The sequence below is a fragment of the Aulonocara stuartgranti genome (assembly GCF_965226115.1).
Source record: "Aulonocara stuartgranti genome assembly, chromosome: 11".
In the NCBI taxonomy this organism is placed as follows: domain Eukaryota; kingdom Metazoa; phylum Chordata; class Actinopteri; order Cichliformes; family Cichlidae; genus Aulonocara; species Aulonocara stuartgranti.
The window spans coordinates 39,864,923-39,889,662 of NC_138947.1; positions in this window are offsets into that span (position 1 = coordinate 39,864,923).

Here is a 24,740-nt window from a genome sequence, read left to right on the forward strand (position 1 = left end):
AATTCCGGAATGTTCAGAGTTCCGGAATGTTCAGAGTTCCGGAATGCACCAAGGTTCCGGAATGTTCGGAATTCCGGAATGTTCAGAGTTCCGGAATGTTCAGAGTTCCGGAATGTTCAGAGTTCCGGAATGCACCAAGGTTCCGGAATGTTCGGAATTCCGGAATGTTCAGAGTTCCGGAATGCACCAAGGTTCCGGAATGTTCGGAATTCCGGAATGTTCAGAGTTCCGGAATGTTCAGCGTTCCGGAATGTTCAGAGTTCCGGAATGCACCAAGGTTCCGGAATGCACCAAGGTTCCGGAATGTTTGGAATTCCGGAATGTTCAGAGTTCCGGAATGCACCAAGGTTCCGGAATGTTCGGAATTCCGGAATGTTCAGAGTTCCGGAATGCACCAAGGTTCCGGAATGTTTGGAATTCCGGAATGTTCAGAGTTCCGGAATGCACCAAGGTTCCGGAATGTTCGGAATTCCGGAATGTACCAAGGTTCCGGAATGTTCAGAGTTCCGGAATGCACCAAGGTTCCGGAATGTTCGGAATTCCGGAATGCACCAAGGTTCCGGAATGTTCGGAATTCCGGAATGTTCAGAGTTCCGGAATGTTCAGAGTTCCGGAATGTTCAGAATTCCTGAATGTTCAGAGTTCCGGAATGTTCAGAGTTCCGGAATGTTCAGAGTTCCGGAATGCACCAAGGTTCCGGAATGTTCGGAATTCCGGAATGTTCAGAGTTCCGGAATGCACCAAGGTTCCGGAATGTTCAGAGTTCCGGAATGCACCAAGGTTCCGGAATGTTCGGAATTCCGGAATGTTCAGAGTTCCGGAATGTTCAGAGTTCCGGAATGCACCAAGGTTCCGGAATGTTCGGAATTCCGGAATGTTCAGAGTTCCGGAATGTTCAGAGTTCCGGAATGCACCAAGGTTCCGGAATGTTCGGAATTCCGGAATGTTCAGAGTTCCGGAATGCACCAAGGTTCCGGAATGTTCGGAATTCCGGAATGCACCAAGGTTCCGGAATGTTCGGAATTCCGGAATGTTCAGAGTTCCGGAATGTTCAGAGTTCCGGAATGTTCAGAGTTCCGGAATGCACCAAGGTTCCGGAATGCACAAAGGTTCCGGAATGTTCAGAGTTCCGGAATGCACCAAGGTTCCGGAATGTTCGGAATTCCGGAATGTTCAGAGTTCCGGAATGTTCAGAGTTCCGGAATGCACCAAGGTTCCGGAATGTTCGGAATTCCGGAATGCATCAAGGTTCCGGAATGTTCAGAGTTCCGGAATGCACCAAGGTTCCGGAATGTTCGGAATTCCGGAATGTTCAGAGTTCCGGAATGTTCAGAGTTCCGGAATGCACCAAGGTTCCGGAATGTTCGGAATTCCGGAATGTTCAGAGTTCCGGAATGTTCAGAGTTCCGGAATGTTCAGAGTTCCGGAATGCACCAAGGTTCCGGAATGTTCGGAATTCCGGAATGTTCAGAGTTCCGGAATGCACCAAGGTTCCGGAATGTTCGGAATTCCGGAATGCACCAAGGTTCCGGAATGTTCGGAATTCCGGAATGTTCAGAGTTCCGGAATGTTCAGCGTTCCGGAATGTTCAGAGTTCCGGAATGCACCAAGGTTCCGGAATGCACCAAGGTTCCGGAATGTTTGGAATTCCGGAATGTTCAGAGTTCCGGAATGCACCAAGGTTCCGGAATGTTTGGAATTCCGGAATGTTCAGAGTTCCGGAATGCACCAAGGTTCCGGAATGTTCGGAATTCCGGAATGCACCAAGGTTCCGGAATGTTCGGAATTCCGGAATGTTCAGAGTTCCGGAATGTTCAGAGTTCCGGAATGTTCAGAATTCCTGAATGCACCAAGGTTCCGGAATGTTCGGAATTCCGGAATGTTCAGAGTTCCGGAATGTTCAGAGTTCCGGAATGCACCAAGGTTCCGGAATGTTCGGAATTCCGGAATGTTCAGAGTTCCGGAATGCACCAAGGTTCCGGAATGTTCAGAGTTCCGGAATGCACCAAGGTTCCGGAATGTTCGGAATTCCGGAATGTTCAGAGTTCCGGAATGTTCAGAGTTCCGGAATGCACCAAGGTTCCGGAATGTTCGGAATTCCGGAATGTTCAGAGTTCCGGAATGTTCAGAGTTCCGGAATGCACCAAGGTTCCGGAATGTTCGGAATTCCGGAATGTTCAGAGTTCCGGAATGCACCAAGGTTCCGGAATGTTCGGAATTCCGGAATGCACCAAGGTTCCGGAATGTTCGGAATTCCGGAATGTTCAGAGTTCCGGAATGTTCAGAGTTCCGGAATGTTCAGAGTTCCGGAATGCACCAAGGTTCCGGAATGCACAAAGGTTCCGGAATGTTCAGAGTTCCGGAATGTTCAGAGTTCCGGAATGCACCAAGGTTCCGGAATGTTCGGAATTCCGGAATGTTCAGAGTTCCGGAATGTTCAGAGTTCCGGAATGCACCAAGGTTCCGGAATGTTCGGAATTCCGGAATGCATCAAGGTTCCGGAATGTTCAGAGTTCCGGAATGCACCAAGGTTCCGGAATGTTCGGAATTCCGGAATGTTCAGAGTTCCGGAATGTTCAGAGTTCCGGAATGCACCAAGGTTCCGGAATGTTCGGAATTCCGGAATGTTCAGAGTTCCGGAATGTTCAGAGTTCCGGAATGTTCAGAGTTCCGGAATGCACCAAGGTTCCGGAATGTTCGGAATTCCGGAATGTTCAGAGTTCCGGAATGCACCAAGGTTCCGGAATGTTCGGAATTCCGGAATGCACCAAGGTTCCGGAATGTTCGGAATTCCGGAATGTTCAGAGTTCCGGAATGTTCAGCGTTCCGGAATGTTCAGAGTTCCGGAATGCACCAAGGTTCCGGAATGCACCAAGGTTCCGGAATGTTTGGAATTCCGGAATGTTCAGAGTTCCGGAATGCACCAAGGTTCCGGAATGTTTGGAATTCCGGAATGTTCAGAGTTCCGGAATGCACCAAGGTTCCGGAATGTTCGGAATTCCGGAATGCACCAAGGTTCCGGAATGTTCGGAATTCCGGAATGTTCAGAGTTCCGGAATGTTCAGAGTTCCGGAATGTTCAGAATTCCTGAATGCACCAAGGTTCCGGAATGTTCGGAATTCCGGAATGTTCAGAGTTCCGGAATGTTCAGAGTTCCGGAATGCACCAAGGTTCCGGAATGTTCGGAATTCTGGAATGTTCAGAGTTCCGGAATGTTCAGAGTTCCGGAATGCACCAAGGTTCCGGAATGTTCGGAATTCTGGAATGTTCAGAGTTCCGGAATGTTCAGAGTTCCGGAATGCAGCAAGGTTCCGGAATGTTCAGAGTTCCGGAATGCACCAAGGTTGCGGAATGCACAAAGGTTCCGGAATGTTCGGAGTTCCGGAATGCACCAAGGTTCCGGAATGCACCAAGGTTCCGGAATGTTCGGAATTCCGGAATGTTCAGAGTTCCGGAATGCACCAAGGTTCCGGAATGTTCAGAGTTCCGGAATGTTCAGAGTTCCGGAATGCACCAAGGTTCCGGAATGTTCGGAATTCCGGAATGTTCAGAGTTCCGGAATGTTCAGAGTTCCGGAATGTTCAGAGTTCCGGAATGTTCGGAATTCTGGAATGTTCAGAGTTCCGGAATGAATTCACCAAGGTTCCGGAATGTTCGGAATTCCGGAATGTTCAGAGTTCCGGAATGCACCAAGGTTCCGGAATGTTCGGAATTCCGGAATGTTCAGAGTTCCGGAATGTTCAGAGTTCCGGAATGCACAAAGGTTCCGGAATGTTCAGAGTTCCGGAATGTTCAGAGTTCCGGAATGCACCAAGGTTCCGGAATGTTCGGAATTCCGGAATGTTCAGAGTTCCGGAATGTTCAGAGTTCCGGAATGCACAAAGGTTCCGGAATGTTCAGAGTTCCGGAATGTTCAGAGTTCCGGAATGCACCAAGGTTCCGGAATGTTCAGAGTTCCGGAATGCACCAAGGTTCCGGAATGTTCAGAGTTCCGGAATGCACCAAGGTTCCGGAATATTCGGAATTCCGGAATGTTCAGAGTTCCGGAATGTTCAGAGTTCCGGAATGCACCAAGGTTCCGGAATGTTCGGAATTCCGGAATGCACCAAGGTTCCGGAATGTTCGGAATTCCGGAATGTTCAGAGTTCCGGAATGTTCAGAGTTCCGGAATGTACCAAGGTTCCGGAATGTTCAGAGTTCCGGAATGCACCAAGGTTCCGGAATGTTCGGAATTCCGGAATGTACCAAGGTTCCGGAATGTTCGGAATTCCGGAATGCATCAAGGTTCCGGAATGTTCGGAATTCCGGAATGTACCAAGGTTCCGGAATGTTCAGAGTTCCGGAATGCACCAAGGTTCCGGAATGTTCGGAATTCCGGAATGTTCAGAGTTCCGGAATGTTCAGAGTTCCGGAATGCACCAAGGTTCCGGAATGTTCAGAGTTCCGGAATGCACCAAGGTTCCGGAATGTTCGGAATTCCGGAATGTTCAGAGTTCCGGAATGTTTGGAGCTCCGGAATGCACCAAGGTTCCGGAATGATCGGAATTCCGGAATGTTCAGAGTTCCGGAATGCACCAAGGTTCCGGAATGTTCAGAGTTCCGGAATGCACCAAGGTTCCGGAATGTTCGGAATTCCGGAATGCACCAAGGTTCCGGAATGTTCAGAGTTCCGGAATGCACCAAGGTTCCGGAATGTTCGGAATTCCGGAATGTACCAAGGTTCCGGAATGTTCGGAATTCCGGAATGCATCAAGGTTCCGGAATGTTCAGAGATCCGGAATGTACCAAGGTTACGGAATGTTCAGAGTTCCGGAATGCACCAAGGTTCCGGAATGTTCGGAATTCCGGAATGTTCAGAGTTCCGGAATGTTCAGAGTTCCGGAATGTACCAAGGTTCCGGAATGTTCAGAGTTCCGGAATGCACCAAGGTTCCGGAATGTTCAGAGTTCCGGAATGCACCAAGGTTCCAGAATGCACCAAGGTTCCGGAATGTTCGGAATTCCGGAATGTTCAGAGTTCCGGAATGCACCAAGGTTCCGGAATGCACAAAGGTTCCGGAATGTTCGGAATTCCAGAATGTTCAGAGTTCCGGAATGTTCAGAGTTCCGAAATGCACCAAGGTTCCGGAATGTTCGGAATTCTGGAATGTTCAGAGTTCCGGAATGCACCAAGGTTCCGGAATGCACAAAGGTTCCGGAATGTTCGGAATTCCGGAATGTTCGGAATTCCGGAATGTACCAAGGTTCCGGAATGTTCGGAATTCCGGAATGCACAAAGGTTCCGGAATGTTCGGAATTCCGGAATGTTCAGAGTTCCGGAATGCACCAAGGTTCTGGAATGTTCAGAGTTCCGGAATGCACCAAGGTTCCGGAATGTTCGGAATTCCGGAATGTTCAGAGTTCCGGAATGTTCAGAGTTCCGGAATGCACCAAGGTTCTGGAATGTTCAGAGTTCCGGAATGCACCAAGGTTCCGGAATGTTCGGAATTCCGGAATGTTCAGAGTTCCGGAATGTTCAGAGTTCCGGAATGCACCAAGGTTCTGGAATGTTCAGAGTTCCGGAATGCACCAAGGTTCCGGAATGTTCGGAATTCCGGAATGTTCGGAATTCCGGAATGTACCAAGGTTCCGGAATGTTCGGAATTCCGGAATGTTCAGAGTTCCGGAATGTTCAGAGTTCCGGAATGCACCAAGGTTCTGGAATGTTCAGAGTTCCGGAATGCACCAAGGTTCCGGAATGTTCGGAATTCCGGAATGTTCGGAATTCCGGAATGCACCAAGGTTCCGGAATGTTCGGAATTCCGGAATGCACCAAGGTTCCGGAATGTTCAGAGTTCCGGAATGCACCAAGGTTCCGGAATGTTCGGAATTCCGGAATGTACCAAGGTTCCGGAATGTTCGGAATTCCGGAATGCATCAAGGTTCCGGAATGTTCAGAGATCCGGAATGTACCAAGGTTACGGAATGTTCAGAGTTCCGGAATGCACCAAGGTTCCGGAATGTTCGGAATTCCGGAATGTTCAGAGTTCCGGAATGTTTAGAGTTCCGGAATGCACCAAGGTTCCGGAATGTTCGGAATTCCGGAATGCACCAAGGTTCCGGAATGTTCGGAATTCCGGAATGTTCAGAGTTCCGGAATGTTCAGAGTTCCGGAATGTACCAAGGTTCCGGAATGTTCAGAGTTCCGGAATGCACCAAGGTTCCGGAATGTTCGGAATTCCGGAATGTTCAGAGTTCCGGAATGTTCAGAGTTCCGGAATGCACCAAGGTTCCGGAATGTTCGGAATTCCGGAATGTTCAGAGTTCCGGAATGCACCAAGGTTCCGGAATGTTCGGAATTCCGGAATGTTCAGAGTTCCGGAATGTTCAGAGTTCCGGAATGCACCAAGGTTCCGGAATGCACCAAGGTTCCGGAATGTTCGGAATTCCGGAATGTTCAGAGTTCCGGAATGCACCAAGGTTCCGGAATGTTCGGAATTCCGGAATGTTCAGAGTTCCGGAATGTTCAGAGTTCCGGAATGCACCAAGGCTCCGGAATGTTCGGAATTCCGGAATGTTCAGAGTTCTGGAATGCACCAAGGTTCCGGAATGCACAAAGGTTCCGGAATGTTCGGAATTCCGGAATGTTCGGAATTCCGGAGTGTACCAAGGTTCCGCAATGTTCAGAAATCCGGAATGCACAAAGGTTCCGGAATGTTCAGAGTTCCGGAATGCACAAAGGTTCCGGAATGTTCAGAGTTCCGGAATGCACCAAGGTTCCGGAATGTTCAGAGTTCCGGAATGCACCAAGGTTCCAGAATGCACCAAGGTTCCGGAATGTTCGGAATTCCGGAATGTTCAGAGTTCCGGAATGCACCAAGGTTCCGGAATGTTCGGAATTCCGGAATGTTCAGAGTTCCGGAATGCACCAAGGTTCCGGAATGCACAAAGGTTCCGGAATGTTCGGAATTCCAGAATGTTCAGAGTTCCGGAATGTTCAGAGTTCCGAAATGCACCAAGGTTCCGGAATGTTCGGAATTCTGGAATGTTCAGAGTTCCGGAATGCACCAAGGTTCCGGAATGCACAAAGGTTCCGGAATGTTCAGAGTTCCGGAATGTTCAGAGTTCCGGAATGCACCAAGGTTCTGGAATGTTCAGAGTTCCGGAATGCACCAAGGTTCCGGAATGTTCGGAATTCCGGAATGTTCAGAGTTCCGGAATGTTCAGAGTTCCGGAATGCACCAAGGTTCTGGAATGTTCAGAGTTCCGGAATGCACCAAGGTTCCGGAATGTTCGGAATTCCGGAATGTTCAGAGTTCCGGAATGTTCAGAGTTCCGGAATGCACCAAGGTTCTGGAATGTTCAGAGTTCCGGAATGCACCAAGGTTCCGGAATGTTCGGAATTCCGGAATGTTCAGAGTTCCGGAATGTTCAGAGTTCCGGAATGCACCAAGGTTCTGGAATGTTCAGAGTTCCGGAATGCACCAAGGTTCCGGAATGTTCGGAATTCCGGAATGTTCAGAGTTCCGGAATGCACCAAGGTTCCGGAATGTTCGGAATTCCGGAATGTTCAGAGTTCCGGAATGCACCAAGGTTCCGGAATGCACAAAGGTTCCGGAATGTTCGGAATTCCAGAATGTTCAGAGTTCCGGAATGTTCAGAGTTCCGAAATGCACCAAGGTTCCGGAATGTTCGGAATTCTGGAATGTTCAGAGTTCCGGAATGCACCAAGGTTCCGGAATGCACAAAGGTTCCGGAATGTTCAGAGTTCCGGAATGTTCAGAGTTCCGGAATGCACCAAGGTTCTGGAATGTTCAGAGTTCCGGAATGCACCAAGGTTCCGGAATGTTCGGAATTCCGGAATGTTCAGAGTTCCGGAATGTTCAGAGTTCCGGAATGCACCAAGGTTCTGGAATGTTCAGAGTTCCGGAATGCACCAAGGTTCCGGAATGTTCGGAATTCCGGAATGTTCAGAGTTCCGGAATGTTCAGAGTTCCGGAATGCACCAAGGTTCTGGAATGTTCAGAGTTCCGGAATGCACCAAGGTTCCGGAATGTTCGGAATTCCGGAATGTTCAGAGTTCCGGAATGTTCAGAGTTCCGGAATGCACCAAGGTTCTGGAATGTTCAGAGTTCCGGAATGCACCAAGGTTCCGGAATGTTCGGAATTCCGGAATGTTCAGAGTTCCGGAATGTTCAGAGTTCCGGAATGCACCAAGGTTCTGGAATGTTCAGAGTTCCGGAATGCACCAAGGTTCCGGAATGTTCGGAATTCCGGAATGTTCGGAATTCCGGAATGTACCAAGGTTCCGGAATGTTCGGAATTCCGGAATGTTCAGAGTTCCGGAATGCACCAAGGTTCCGGAATGTTCGGAATTCCGGAATGTTCAGAGTTCCGGAATGTTCAGAGTTCCGGAATGCACCAAGGCTCCGGAATGTTCGGAATTCCGGAATGTTCAGAGTTCCGGAATGCACCAAGGTTCCGGAATGCACAAAGGTTCCGGAATGTTCGGAATTCCGGAATGTTCGGAATTCCGGAGTGTACCAAGGTTCCGCAATGTTCAGAAATCCGGAATGCACAAAGGTTCCGGAATGTTCGGAATTCCGGAATGTTCGGAATTCCGGAATGTACCAAGGTTCCGGAATGTTCGGAATTCCGGAATGCACAAAGGTTCCGGAATGTTCGGAATTCCGGAATGTTCAGAGTTCCGGAATGCACCAAGGTTCCGGAATGCACCAAGGTTCCGGAATGTTCAGAGATCCGGAATGCACAAAGGTTCTGGAATGTTCAGAGTTCCGGAATGCACCAAGGTTCCGGAATGTTCGGAATTCCGGAATGTTCAGAGTTCTGGAATGTTCAGAGTTCCGGAATGCACCAAGGTTCCGGAATGTTCGGAATTCCGGAATGTTCAGAGTTCCGGAATGTTCAGAGTTCCGGAATGTTCAGAGTTCCGGAATGCACCAAGGTTCCGGAATGCACCAAGGTTCCGGAATGCACCAAGGTTCCGGAATGTTCAGAATTCCGGAATGTACCAAGGTTCCGGAATGTTCAGAGTTCCGGAATGCACAAAGGTTCTGGAATGTTCAGAGTTCCGGAATGCACCAAGGTTCCGGAATGTTCGGAATTCCGGAATGTTCAGAGTTCCGGAATGTTCAGAGTTCCGGAATGCACCAAGGTTCCGGAATGCACCAAGGTTCCGGAATGTTCGGAATTCCGGAATGTTCAGAGTTCCGGAATGTTCGGAATTCCGGAATGTACCAAGGTTCCGGAATGTTCGGAATTCCGGAATGTACCAAGGTTCCGGAATGTTCAGAGTTCCGGAATGCACAAAGGTTCTGGAATGTTCAGAGTTCCGGAATGCACCAAGGTTCCGGAATGTTCAGAGTTCCGGAATGCACCAAGGTTCCGGAATGCACCAAGGTTCCGGAATGTTCGGAATTCCGGAATGTTCAGAGTTCCGGAATGTTCAGAGTTCCGGAATGCACCAAGGTTCCGGAATGTTCAGAGTTCCGGAATGCACCAAGGTTCCGGAATGCACCAAGGTTCCAGAATGTTCGGAATTCCGGAATGTTCAGAGTTCCGGAATGCACCAAGGTTCCGGAATGTTCGGAATTCCGGAATGTTCAGAGTTCCGGAATGTTCGGAATTCCGGAATGTACCAAGGTTCCGGAATGTTCGGAATTCCGGAATGTACCAAGGTTCCGGAATGTTCAGAGTTCCGGAATGTTCGGAATTCCGGAATGTACCAAGGTTCCGGAATGTTCGGAATTCCGGAATGTACCAAGGTTCCGGAATGTTCGGAATTCCGGAATGCACCAAGGTTCCGGAATGTTCGGAATTCCGGAATGTACCAAGGTTCCGGAATGTTCGGAATTCCGGAATGCACCAAGGTTCCGGAATGTTCAGAGTTCCGGAATGCACAAAGGTTCTGGAATGTTCAGAGTTCCGGAATGCACCAAGGTTCCGGAATGTTCAGAGTTCCGGAATGCACCAAGGTTCCGGAATGCACCAAGGTTCCGGAATGTTCGGAATTCCGGAATGTTCAGAGTTCCGGAATGTTCAGAGTTCCGGAATGCACCAAGGTTCCGGAATGTTCGGAATTCCGGAATGTTCAGAGTTCCGGAATGTTCGGAATTCCGGAATGTACCAAGGTTCCGGAATGTTCGGAATTCCGGAATGTACCAAGGTTCCGGAATGTTCAGAGTTCCGGAATGCACAAAGGTTCCGGAATGTTCAGAGTTCCGGAATGCACCAAGGTTCCGGAATATTCGGAATTCCGGAATGTTCAGAGTTCCGGAATGTTCAGAGTTCCGGAATGCACCAAGGTTCCGGAATGTTCGGAATTCCGGAATGCACCAAGGTTCCGGAATGTTCGGAATTCCGGAATGTTCAGAGTTCCGGAATGTTCAGAGTTCCGGAATGTACCAAGGTTCCGGAATGTTCAGAGTTCCGGAATGCACCAAGGTTCCGGAATGTTCGGAATTCCGGAATGTACCAAGGTTCCGGAATGTTCGGAATTCCGGAATGCATCAAGGTTCCGGAATGTTCGGAATTCCGGAATGTACCAAGGTTCCGGAATGTTCAGAGTTCCGGAATGCACCAAGGTTCCGGAATGTTCGGAATTCCGGAATGTTCAGAGTTCCGGAATGTTCAGAGTTCCGGAATGCACCAAGGTTCCGGAATGTTCAGAGTTCCGGAATGCACCAAGGTTCCGGAATGTTCGGAATTCCGGAATGTTCAGAGTTCCGGAATGTTTGGAGCTCCGGAATGCACCAAGGTTCCGGAATGATCGGAATTCCGGAATGTTCAGAGTTCCGGAATGCACCAAGGTTCCGGAATGTTCAGAGTTCCGGAATGCACCAAGGTTCCGGAATGTTCGGAATTCCGGAATGTACCAAGGTTCCGGAATGTTCGGAATTCCGGAATGCATCAAGGTTCCGGAATGTTCAGAGATCCGGAATGTACCAAGGTTACGGAATGTTCAGAGTTCCGGAATGCACCAAGGTTCCGGAATGTTCGGAATTCCGGAATGTTCAGAGTTCCGGAATGTTCAGAGTTCCGGAATGTACCAAGGTTCCGGAATGTTCAGAGTTCCGGAATGCACCAAGGTTCCGGAATGTTCAGAGTTCCGGAATGCACCAAGGTTCCAGAATGCACCAAGGTTCCGGAATGTTCGGAATTCCGGAATGTTCAGAGTTCCGGAATGCACCAAGGTTCCGGAATGCACAAAGGTTCCGGAATGTTCGGAATTCCAGAATGTTCAGAGTTCCGGAATGTTCAGAGTTCCGAAATGCACCAAGGTTCCGGAATGTTCGGAATTCTGGAATGTTCAGAGTTCCGGAATGCACCAAGGTTCCGGAATGCACAAAGGTTCCGGAATGTTCGGAATTCCGGAATGTTCGGAATTCCGGAATGTACCAAGGTTCCGGAATGTTCGGAATTCCGGAATGCACAAAGGTTCCGGAATGTTCGGAATTCCGGAATGTTCAGAGTTCCGGAATGCACCAAGGTTCTGGAATGTTCAGAGTTCCGGAATGCACCAAGGTTCCGGAATGTTCGGAATTCCGGAATGTTCAGAGTTCCGGAATGTTCAGAGTTCCGGAATGCACCAAGGTTCTGGAATGTTCAGAGTTCCGGAATGCACCAAGGTTCCGGAATGTTCGGAATTCCGGAATGTTCAGAGTTCCGGAATGTTCAGAGTTCCGGAATGCACCAAGGTTCTGGAATGTTCAGAGTTCCGGAATGCACCAAGGTTCCGGAATGTTCGGAATTCCGGAATGTTCGGAATTCCGGAATGTACCAAGGTTCCGGAATGTTCGGAATTCCGGAATGTTCAGAGTTCCGGAATGTTCAGAGTTCCGGAATGCACCAAGGTTCTGGAATGTTCAGAGTTCCGGAATGCACCAAGGTTCCGGAATGTTCGGAATTCCGGAATGTTCGGAATTCCGGAATGCACCAAGGTTCCGGAATGTTCGGAATTCCGGAATGTTCAGAGTTCCGGAATGTTCAGAGTTCCGGAATGTACCAAGGTTCCGGAATGTTCAGAGTTCCGGAATGCACCAAGGTTCCGGAATGTTCGGAATTCCGGAATGTTCAGAGTTCCGGAATGTTCAGAGTTCCGGAATGCACCAAGGTTCCGGAATGTTCGGAATTCCGGAATGTTCAGAGTTCCGGAATGCACCAAGGTTCCGGAATGTTCGGAATTCCGGAATGTTCAGAGTTCCGGAATGTTCAGAGTTCCGGAATGCACCAAGGTTCCGGAATGCACCAAGGTTCCGGAATGTTCGGAATTCCGGAATGTTCAGAGTTCCGGAATGCACCAAGGTTCCGGAATGTTCGGAATTCCGGAATGTTCAGAGTTCCGGAATGTTCAGAGTTCCGGAATGCACCAAGGCTCCGGAATGTTCGGAATTCCGGAATGTTCAGAGTTCTGGAATGCACCAAGGTTCCGGAATGCACAAAGGTTCCGGAATGTTCGGAATTCCGGAATGTTCGGAATTCCGGAGTGTACCAAGGTTCCGCAATGTTCAGAAATCCGGAATGCACAAAGGTTCCGGAATGTTCAGAGTTCCGGAATGCACAAAGGTTCCGGAATGTTCAGAGTTCCGGAATGCACCAAGGTTCCGGAATGTTCAGAGTTCCGGAATGCACCAAGGTTCCAGAATGCACCAAGGTTCCGGAATGTTCGGAATTCCGGAATGTTCAGAGTTCCGGAATGCACCAAGGTTCCGGAATGTTCGGAATTCCGGAATGTTCAGAGTTCCGGAATGCACCAAGGTTCCGGAATGCACAAAGGTTCCGGAATGTTCGGAATTCCAGAATGTTCAGAGTTCCGGAATGTTCAGAGTTCCGAAATGCACCAAGGTTCCGGAATGTTCGGAATTCTGGAATGTTCAGAGTTCCGGAATGCACCAAGGTTCCGGAATGCACAAAGGTTCCGGAATGTTCAGAGTTCCGGAATGTTCAGAGTTCCGGAATGCACCAAGGTTCTGGAATGTTCAGAGTTCCGGAATGCACCAAGGTTCCGGAATGTTCGGAATTCCGGAATGTTCAGAGTTCCGGAATGTTCAGAGTTCCGGAATGCACCAAGGTTCTGGAATGTTCAGAGTTCCGGAATGCACCAAGGTTCCGGAATGTTCGGAATTCCGGAATGTTCAGAGTTCCGGAATGTTCAGAGTTCCGGAATGCACCAAGGTTCTGGAATGTTCAGAGTTCCGGAATGCACCAAGGTTCCGGAATGTTCGGAATTCCGGAATGTTCAGAGTTCCGGAATGTTCAGAGTTCCGGAATGCACCAAGGTTCTGGAATGTTCAGAGTTCCGGAATGCACCAAGGTTCCGGAATGTTCGGAATTCCGGAATGTTCAGAGTTCCGGAATGCACCAAGGTTCCGGAATGTTCGGAATTCCGGAATGTTCAGAGTTCCGGAATGCACCAAGGTTCCGGAATGCACAAAGGTTCCGGAATGTTCGGAATTCCAGAATGTTCAGAGTTCCGGAATGTTCAGAGTTCCGAAATGCACCAAGGTTCCGGAATGTTCGGAATTCTGGAATGTTCAGAGTTCCGGAATGCACCAAGGTTCCGGAATGCACAAAGGTTCCGGAATGTTCAGAGTTCCGGAATGTTCAGAGTTCCGGAATGCACCAAGGTTCTGGAATGTTCAGAGTTCCGGAATGCACCAAGGTTCCGGAATGTTCGGAATTCCGGAATGTTCAGAGTTCCGGAATGTTCAGAGTTCCGGAATGCACCAAGGTTCTGGAATGTTCAGAGTTCCGGAATGCACCAAGGTTCCGGAATGTTCGGAATTCCGGAATGTTCAGAGTTCCGGAATGTTCAGAGTTCCGGAATGCACCAAGGTTCTGGAATGTTCAGAGTTCCGGAATGCACCAAGGTTCCGGAATGTTCGGAATTCCGGAATGTTCAGAGTTCCGGAATGTTCAGAGTTCCGGAATGCACCAAGGTTCTGGAATGTTCAGAGTTCCGGAATGCACCAAGGTTCCGGAATGTTCGGAATTCCGGAATGTTCAGAGTTCCGGAATGTTCAGAGTTCCGGAATGCACCAAGGTTCTGGAATGTTCAGAGTTCCGGAATGCACCAAGGTTCCGGAATGTTCGGAATTCCGGAATGTTCGGAATTCCGGAATGTACCAAGGTTCCGGAATGTTCGGAATTCCGGAATGTTCAGAGTTCCGGAATGCACCAAGGTTCCGGAATGTTCGGAATTCCGGAATGTTCAGAGTTCCGGAATGTTCAGAGTTCCGGAATGCACCAAGGCTCCGGAATGTTCGGAATTCCGGAATGTTCAGAGTTCCGGAATGCACCAAGGTTCCGGAATGCACAAAGGTTCCGGAATGTTCGGAATTCCGGAATGTTCGGAATTCCGGAGTGTACCAAGGTTCCGCAATGTTCAGAAATCCGGAATGCACAAAGGTTCCGGAATGTTCGGAATTCCGGAATGTTCGGAATTCCGGAATGTACCAAGGTTCCGGAATGTTCGGAATTCCGGAATGCACAAAGGTTCCGGAATGTTCGGAATTCCGGAATGTTCAGAGTTCCGGAATGCACCAAGGTTCCGGAATGCACCAAGGTTCCGGAATGTTCAGAGATCCGGAATGCACAAAGGTTCTGGAATGTTCAGAGTTCCGGAATGCACCAAGGTTCCGGAATGTTCGGAATTCCGGAATGTTCAGAGTTCTGGAATGTTCAGAGTTCCGGAATGCACCAAGGTTCCGGAATGTTCGGAATTCCGGAATGTTCAGAGTTCCGGAATGTTCAGAGTTCCGGAATGTTCAGAGTTCCGGAATGCACCAAGGTTCCGGAATGCACCAAGGTTCCGGAATGCACCAAGGTTCCGGAATGTTCAGAATTCCGGAATGTACCAAGGTTCCGGAATGTTCAGAGTTCCGGAATGCACAAAGGTTCTGGAATGTTCAGAGTTCCGGAATGCACCAAGGTTCCGGAATGTTCGGAATTCCGGAATGTTCAGAGTTCCGGAATGTTCAGAGTTCCGGAATGCACCAAGGTTCCGGAATGCACCAAGGTTCCGGAATGTTCGGAATTCCGGAATGTTCAGAGTTCCGGAATGTTCGGAATTCCGGAATGTACCAAGGTTCCGGAATGTTCGGAATTCCGGAATGTACCAAGGTTCCGGAATGTTCAGAGTTCCGGAATGCACAAAGGTTCTGGAATGTTCAGAGTTCCGGAATGCACCAAGGTTCCGGAATGTTCAGAGTTCCGGAATGCACCAAGGTTCCGGAATGCACCAAGGTTCCGGAATGTTCGGAATTCCGGAATGTTCAGAGTTCCGGAATGTTCAGAGTTCCGGAATGCACCAAGGTTCCGGAATGTTCAGAGTTCCGGAATGCACCAAGGTTCCGGAATGCACCAAGGTTCCAGAATGTTCGGAATTCCGGAATGTTCAGAGTTCCGGAATGCACCAAGGTTCCGGAATGTTCGGAATTCCGGAATGTTCAGAGTTCCGGAATGTTCGGAATTCCGGAATGTACCAAGGTTCCGGAATGTTCGGAATTCCGGAATGTACCAAGGTTCCGGAATGTTCAGAGTTCCGGAATGTTCGGAATTCCGGAATGTACCAAGGTTCCGGAATGTTCGGAATTCCGGAATGTACCAAGGTTCCGGAATGTTCGGAATTCCGGAATGTACCAAGGTTCCGGAATGTTCGGAATTCCGGAATGCACCAAGGTTCCGGAATGTTCAGAGTTCCGGAATGCACAAAGGTTCTGGAATGTTCAGAGTTCCGGAATGCACCAAGGTTCCGGAATGTTCAGAGTTCCGGAATGCACCAAGGTTCCGGAATGCACCAAGGTTCCGGAATGTTCGGAATTCCGGAATGTTCAGAGTTCCGGAATGTTCAGAGTTCCGGAATGCACCAAGGTTCCGGAATGTTCGGAATTCCGGAATGTTCAGAGTTCCGGAATGTTCGGAATTCCGGAATGTACCAAGGTTCCGGAATGTTCGGAATTCCGGAATGTACCAAGGTTCCGGAATGTTCAGAGTTCCGGAATGCACAAAGGTTCTGGAATGTTCAGAGTTCCGGAATGTACCAAGGTTCCGGAATGTTCAGAGTTCAGGAATGCACCAAGGTTCCGGAATGCACCAAGGTTCCGGAATGTTCGGAATTCCGGAATGTTCAGAGTTCCGGAATGCACCAAGGTTCCGGAATGTTCGGAATTCCGGAATGTTCAGAGTTCCGGAATGTTCGGAATTCCGGAATGTACCAAGGTTCCGGAATGTTCGGAATTCCGGAATGTACCAAGGTTCCGGAATGTTCAGAGTTCCGGAATGCACAAAGGTTCTGGAATGTTCAGAGTTCCGGAATGCACCAAGGTTCCGGAATGTTCAGAGTTCCGGAATGCACCAAGGTTCCGGAATGCACCAAGGTTCCGGAATGTTCGGAATTCCGGAATGTTCAGAGTTCCGGAATGTTCAGAGTTCCGGAATGCACCAAGGTTCCGGAATGTTCGGAATTCCGGAATGTTCAGAGTTCCGGAATGTTCGGAATTCCGGAATGTACCAAGGTTCCGGAATGTTCAGAGTTCCGGAATGCACCAAGGTTCCGGAATGTTCAGAGTTCCGGAATGTTCAGAGTTCCGGAATGCACCAAGGTTCCGGAATGTTCGGAATTCCGGAATGTTCAGAGTTCCGGAATGCACCAAGGTTCCGGAATGTTCGGAATTCCGGAATGTTCAGAGTTCCGGAATGTTCAGAGTTCCGGAATGCACCAAGGTTCCGGAATGCACCAAGGTTCCGGAATGCACCAAGGTTCCGGAATGTTCGGAATTCCGGAATGTACCAAGGTTCTGGAATGTTCAGAGTTCCGGAACCTTGTGAATAACTTGGACATCTTAGCTCAAACAGCTGCAAAACCTGTTTGCCCAGCACGGAGACCTTGAGTTCTATAAGATAAAGCCATAAACATGTGTATCCGAGTCTTCTATCAAAAGTTACAGCTATTTATATGAAGTTGTACAAAAACGCTTTCTTTCGCCAAGACAGTGCGTTTCTCACTGTTACATGCATTTGAATGGGGAACTCAACCAAAACAAATTATAGGTTTTCATTATGTGAATAACTTGGAAATCTTAGCTCAAACAGCTGCAAAACCTGTTTTCCCAGCACGGAGACCTTGAGTTCTATAAGATAAAGCCATAAACATGTTTGTCTGAGTCTTCTATCAAAAGTTACAGCTATTTCTATGAAGTTGTACAAAAACGCTTTCTTTCGCCAAGACAGTGCGTTTCTCACTGTTACATGCATTTGAATGGGGAACTCGACCGAAACAAAGTATAGGTTTTCATTATGTGAATAACTTGGAAATCTTAGCTCAAACAGCTGCAAAACCTGTTTTCCCAGCACGGGAACATTGAGCTCTATAAGATAAAGCCATAAACATGTCTGTCTGAGTCTTCTATCAAAAGTTACAGCTATTCATATGAAGTTGTACAAAAACGCTTTCTTTCGCCAAGACAGTGCGTTTCTCACTGTTACATGCATTTGAATGGGGAACTCGACCGAAACAAAGTATAGGTTTTCATTATGTGAATAACTTGGAAATCTTAGCTCAAACAGCTGCAAAACCTGTTTTCCCAGCACGGGAACCTTGAGTTCTATAAGATAAAGCCATAAACATGTTTGTCTGAGTCTTCTATCAAAAGTTACAGCTATTCATATGAAGTTGTACAAAAACGCTTTCTTTCGCCAAGACAGTGCGTTTCTCACTGTTACATGCATTTGAATGGGGAACTCGACCGAAACAAAGTATAGGTTTTCATTATGTGAATAACTTGGAAATCTTAGCTCAAACAGCTGCAAAACCTGTTTTCCCAGCACGGGAACCTTGAGTTCTATAAGATAAAGCCATAAACATGTTTGTCTGAGTCTTCTATCAAAAGTTACAGCTATTTCTATGAAGTTGTACAAAAACGCTTTCTTTCGCCAAGACAGTGCGTTTCTCACTGTTACATGCATTTGAATGGGGAACTCGACCGAAACAAAGTATAGGTTTTCATTATGTGAATAACTTGGAAATCTTAGCTCAAACAGCTGCAAAACCTGTTTGCCCAGCACGGAGACCTTGAGTTCTATAAGATAAAGCCATAAACATGTGTATCCGAGTCTTCTATCAAAAGTTACAGCTATTCATATGAAGTTGTACAAAAACGCTTTCTTTCGCCAAGACAGTGCGTTTCTCACTGTTACATGCATTTGAATGGGGAACTCAACCGAAACAAATTATAGGTTTTCATTATGTGAATAACTTGGAAATCTTAGCTCAAACAGCTGCAAAACCTGTTTGCCCAGCACGGAGACCTTGAGTTCTATAAGATAAAGCCATAAACATGTGTATCCGAGTCTTCTATCAAAAGTTACAGCTATTCATATGAAGTTGTACAAAAACGCTTTCTTTCGCCAAGACAGTGCGTTTCTCACTGTTACATGCATTTGAATGGGGAACTCAACCGAAACAAATTATAGGTTTTCATTATGTGAATAACTTGGAAATCTTAGCTCAAACAGCTGCAAAACCTGTTTTCCCAGCACGGAGACCTTGAGTTCTATAAGATAAAGCCATAAACATGTTTGTCTGAGTCTTCTATCAAAAGTTACAGCTATTTCTATGAAGTTGTACAAAAACGCTTTCTTTCGCCAAGACAGTGCGTTTCTCACTGTTACATGCATTTTGAATGGGGAACTCGACCGAAACAAAGTATAGGTTTTCATTATGTGAATAACTTGGAAATCTTAGCTCAAACAGCTGCAAAACCTGTTTGCCCAGCACGGGAACCTTGAGTTCTATAAGATAAAGCCATAAACATGTGTATCCGAGTCTTCTATCAAAAGTTACAGCTATTTATATGAAGTTGTACAAAATAGCTTTCTTTCGCCAAGACAGTGCGTTTCTCACTGTTACATGCATTTGAATGGGGAACTCCACCGAAACAAAGTATAGGTTTTCATTATGTGAATAACTTGGAAATCTTAGCTCAAACAGCTGCAAAACCTGTTTTCCCAGCACGGAGACCTTGAGTTCTATAAGATAAAGCCATAAACATGTGTATCCGAGTCTTCTATCAAAAGTTACAGCTATTTATATGAAGTTGTACAAAAACGCTTTCTTTCGCCAAGACAGTGCGTTTCTCACTGTTACATGCATTTGAATGGGGAACTCCACCGAAACAAAGTATAGGTTTTCATTATGTGAATAACTTGGAAATCTTAGCTCAAACAGCTGCAAAACCTGTTTTCCCAGCACGGGGACCTTGAGTTCTATAATATAAGGCCATAAACATGTTTGTCTGAGTCTTCTATCAAAAGTTACAGCTATTTCTATGAAGTTGTACAAAAACGTTTTCTTTCGCCAAGACAGTGCGTTTCTCACTGTTACATGCATTTTGAATGGGGAACTCGACCGAAACAAAGTATAGGTTTTCATTATGTGAATAACTTGGAAATCTTAGCTCAAACAGCTGCAAAACCTGTTTTCCCAGCACGGAGACCTTGAGTTCTATAAGATAAAGCCATAAACATGTTTGTCTGAGTCTTCTATCAAAAGTTACAGCTATTTATATGAAGTTGTACAAAAATGCTTTCTTTCGCCAAGACAGTGCGTTTCTCACTGTTACATGCATTTGAATGGGGAACTCCACCGAAACAAAGTATAGGTTTTCATTATGTGAATAACTTGGAAATCTTAGCTCAAACAGCTGCAAAACCTGTTTTCCCAGCACGGGAACATTGAGTTCTATAAGATAAAGCCATAAACATGTTTGTCTGAGTCTTCTATCAAAAGTTACAGCTATTTATATGAAGTTGTACAAAAACGCTTTCTTTCGCCAAGACAGTGCGTTTCTCACTGTTACATGCATTTGAATGGGGAACTCCACCGAAACAAAGTATAGGTTTTCATTATGTGAATAACTTGGAAATCTTAGCTCAAACAGCTGCAAAACCTGTTTTCCCAGCACGGGAACCTTGAGCTCTATAAGATAAAGCCATAAACATGTTTGTCTGAGTCTTCTATCAAAAGTTACAGCTATTTCTATGAAGTTGTACAAAAACGCTTTCTTTCGCCAAGACAGTGCGTTTCTCACTGTTACATGCATTTGAATGGGGAACTCGACCGAAACAAAGTATAGGTTTTCATTATGTGAATAACTTGGAAATCTTAGCTCAAACAGCTGCAAAACCTGTTTTCCCAGCACGGGAACCTTGAGCTCTATAAGATAAAGCCATAAACATGTTTGTCTGAGTCTTCTATCAAAAGTTACAGCTATTTCTATGAAGTTGTACAAAAACGCTTTCTTTCGCCAAGACAGTGCGTTTCTCACTGTTACATGCATTTGAATGGGGAACTCCACCGAAACAAAGTATAGGTTTTCATTATGTGAATAACTTGGAAATCTTAGCTCAAACAGCTGCAAAACCTGTTTTCCCAGCACAGAGACCTTGAGCTCTATAAGATAAAGCCATAAACATGTTTGTCTGAGTCTTCTATCAAAAGTTACAGCTATTTCTATGAAGTTGTACAAAAACGCTTTCTTTCGCCAAGACAGTGCGTTTCTCACTGTTACATGCATTTGAATGGGGAACTCCACCGAAACAAAGTATAGGTTTTCATTATGTGAATAACTTGGAAATCTTAGCTCAAACAGCTGCAAAACCTGTTTTCCCAGCACGGGAACCTTGAGCTCTATAAGATAAAGCCATAAACATGTTTGTCTGAGTCTTCTATCAAAAGTTACAGCTATTTCTATGAAGTTGTACAAAAACGTTTTCTTTCGCCAAGACAGTGCGTTTCTCACTGTTACATGCATTTGAATGGGGAACTCCACCGAAACAAAGTATAGGTTTTCATTATGTGAATAACTTGGAAATCTTAGCTCAAACAGCTGCAAAACCTGTTTTCCCAGCACGGGAACCTTGAGCTCTATAAGATAAAGCCATAAACATGTTTGTCTGAGTCTTCTATCAAAAGTTACAGCTATTCATATGAAGTTGTACAAAAACGCTTTCTTTCGCCAAGACAGTGCGTTTCTCACTGTTACATGCATTTGAATGGGGAACTCGACCGAAACAAAGTATAGGTTTTCATTATGTGAATAACTTGGAAATCTTAGCTCAAACAGCTGCAAAACCTGTTTTCCCAGCACGGGAACATTGAGCTCTATAAGATAAAGCCATAAACATGTTTGTCTGAGTCTTCTATCAAAAGTTACAGCTATTCATATGAAGTTGTACAAAAACGCTTTCTTTCGCCAAGACAGTGCGTTTCTCACTGTTACATGCATTTGAATGGGGAACTCCACCGAAACAAAGTATAGGTTTTCATTATGTGAATAACTTGGAAATCTTAGCTCAAACAGCTGCAAAACCTGTTTTCCCAGCACGGGAACCTTGAGTTCTATAAGATAAAGCCATAAACATGTTTGTCTGAGTCTTCTATCAAAAGTTACAGCTATTTATATGAAGTTGTACAAAAACGCTTTCTTTCGCCAAGACAGTGCGTTTCTCACTGTTACATGCATTTGAATGGGGAACTCCACCGAAACAAAGTATAGGTTTTCATTATGTGAATAACTTGGAAATCTTAGCTCAAACAGCTGCAAAACCTGTTTGCCCAGCACGGAGACCTTGAGTTCTATAAGATAAAGCCATAAACATGTGTATCCGAGTCTTCTATCAAAAGTTACAGCTATTCATATGAAGTTGTACAAAAACGCTTTCTTTCGCCAAGACAGTGCGTTTCTCACTGTTACATGCATTTGAATGGGGAACTCCACCGAAACAAATTATAGGTTTTCATTATGTGAATAACTTGGAAATCTTAGCTCAAACAGCTGCAAAACCTGTTTGCCCAGCACGGAGACCTTGAGTTCTATAAGATAAAGCCATAAACATGTGTATCCGAGTCTTCTATCAAAAGTTACAGCTATTCATATGAAGTTGTACAAAAACGCTTTCTTTCGCCAAGACAGTGCGTTTCTCACTGTTACATGCATTTGAATGGGGAACTCAACCGAAACAAATTATAGGTTTTCATTATGTGAATAACTTGGAAATCTTAGCTCAAACAGCTGCAAAACCTGTTTTCCCAGCACGGAGACCTTGAGTTCTATAAGATAAAGCCATAAACATGTTTGTCTGAGTCTTCTATCAAAAGTTACAGCTATTTCTATGAAGTTGTACAAAAACGCTTTCTTTCGCCAAGACAGTGCGTTTCTCACTGTTACATGCATTTTGAATGGGGAACTCGACCGAAACAAAGTATAGGTTTTCATTATGTGAATAACTTGGAAATCTTAGCTCAAACAGCTGCAAAACCTGTTTTCCCAGCACGGAGACCTTGAGTTCTATAAGATAAAGCCATAAACATGTGTATCCGAGTCTTCTATCAAAAGTTACAGCTATTTATATGAAGTTGTACAAAAACGCTTTCTTTCGCCAAGACAGTGCGTTTCTCACTGTTACATGCATTTGAATGGGGAACTCGACCGAAACAAAGTATAGGTTTTCATTATGTGAATAACTTGGAAATCTTAGCTCAAACAGCTGCAAAACCTGTTTTCCCAGCACGGGAACCTTGAGCTCTATAAGATAAAGCCATAAACATGTTTGTCTGAGTCTTCTATCAAAAGTTACAGCTATTTCTATGAAGTTGTACAAAAACGCTTTCTTTCGCCAAGACAGTGCGTTTCTCACTGTTACATGCATTTGAATGGGGAACTCCACCGAAACAAAGTATAGGTTTTCATTATGTGAATAACTTGGAAATCTTAGCTCAAACAGCTGCAAAACCTGTTTTCCCAGCACAGAGACCTTGAGCTCTATAAGATAAAGCCATAAACATGTTTGTCTGAGTCTTCTATCAAAAGTTACAGCTATTTCTATAAAGTTGTACAAAAACGCTTTCTTTCGCCAAGACAGTGCGTTTCTCACTGTTACATGCATTTGAATGGGGAACTCCACCGAAACAAAGTATAGGTTTTCATTATGTGAATAACTTGGAAATCTTAGCTCAAACAGCTGCAAAACCTGTTTTCCCAGCACGGGAACCTTGAGCTCTATAAGATAAAGCCATAAACATGTTTGTCTGAGTCTTCTATCAAAAGTTACAGCTATTTCTATGAAGTTGTACAAAAACGTTTTCTTTCGCCAAGACAGTGCGTTTCTCACTGTTACATGCATTTGAATGGGGAACTCCACCGAAACAAAGTATAGGTTTTCATTATGTGAATAACTTGGAAATCTTAGCTCAAACAGCTGCAAAACCTGTTTTCCCAGCACGGGAACCTTGAGCTCTATAAGATAAAGCCATAAACATGTTTGTCTGAGTCTTCTATCAAAAGTTACAGCTATTCATATGAAGTTGTACAAAAACGCTTTCTTTCGCCAAGACAGTGCGTTTCTCACTGTTACATGCATTTGAATGGGGAACTCGACCGAAACAAAGTATAGGTTTTCATTATGTGAATAACTTGGAAATCTTAGCTCAAACAGCTGCAAAACCTGTTTTCCCAGCACGGGAACATTGAGCTCTATAAGATAAAGCCATAAACATGTTTGTCTGAGTCTTCTATCAAAAGTTACAGCTATTCATATGAAGTTGTACAAAAACGCTTTCTTTCGCCAAGACAGTGCGTTTCTCACTGTTACATGCATTTGAATGGGGAACTCCACCGAAACAAAGTATAGGTTTTCATTATGTGAATAACTTGGAAATCTTAGCTCAAACAGCTGCAAAACCTGTTTTCCCAGCACGGAGACCTTGAGTTCTATAAGATAAAGCCATAAACATGTTTGTCTGAGTCTTCTATCAAAAGTTACAGCTATTTATATGAAGTTGTACAAAAACGCTTTCTTTCGCCAAGACAGTGCGTTTCTCACTGTTACATGCATTTGAATGGGGAACTCCACCGAAACAAAGTATAGGTTTTCATTATGTGAATAACTTGGAAATCTTAGCTCAAACAGCTGCAAAACCTGTTTGCCCAGCACGGAGACCTTGAGTTCTATAAGATAAAGCCATAAACATGTGTATCCGAGTCTTCTATCAAAAGTTACAGCTATTCATATGAAGTTGTACAAAAACGCTTTCTTTCGCCAAGACAGTGCGTTTCTCACTGTTACATGCATTTGAATGGGGAACTCAACCGAAACAAATTATAGGTTTTCATTATGTGAATAACTTGGAAATCTTAGCTCAAACAGCTGCAAAACCTGTTTGCCCAGCACGGAGACCTTGAGTTCTATAAGATAAAGCCATAAACATGTGTATCCGAGTCTTCTATCAAAAGTTACAGCTATTCATATGAAGTTGTACAAAAACGCTTTCTTTCGCCAAGACAGTGCGTTTCTCACTGTTACATGCATTTGAATGGGGAACTCAACCGAAACAAATTATAGGTTTTCATTATGTGAATAACTTGGAAATCTTAGCTCAAACAGCTGCAAAACCTGTTTTCCCAGCACGGAGACCTTGAGTTCTATAAGATAAAGCCATAAACATGTTTGTCTGAGTCTTCTATCAAAAGTTACAGCTATTTCTATGAAGTTGTACAAAAACGCTTTCTTTCGCCAAGACAGTGCGTTTCTCACTGTTACATGCATTTTGAATGGGGAACTCGACCGAAACAAAGTATAGGTTTTCATTATGTGAATAACTTGGAAATCTTAGCTCAAACAGCTGCAAAACCTGTTTTCCCAGCACGGAGACCTTGAGTTCTATAAGATAAAGCCATAAACATG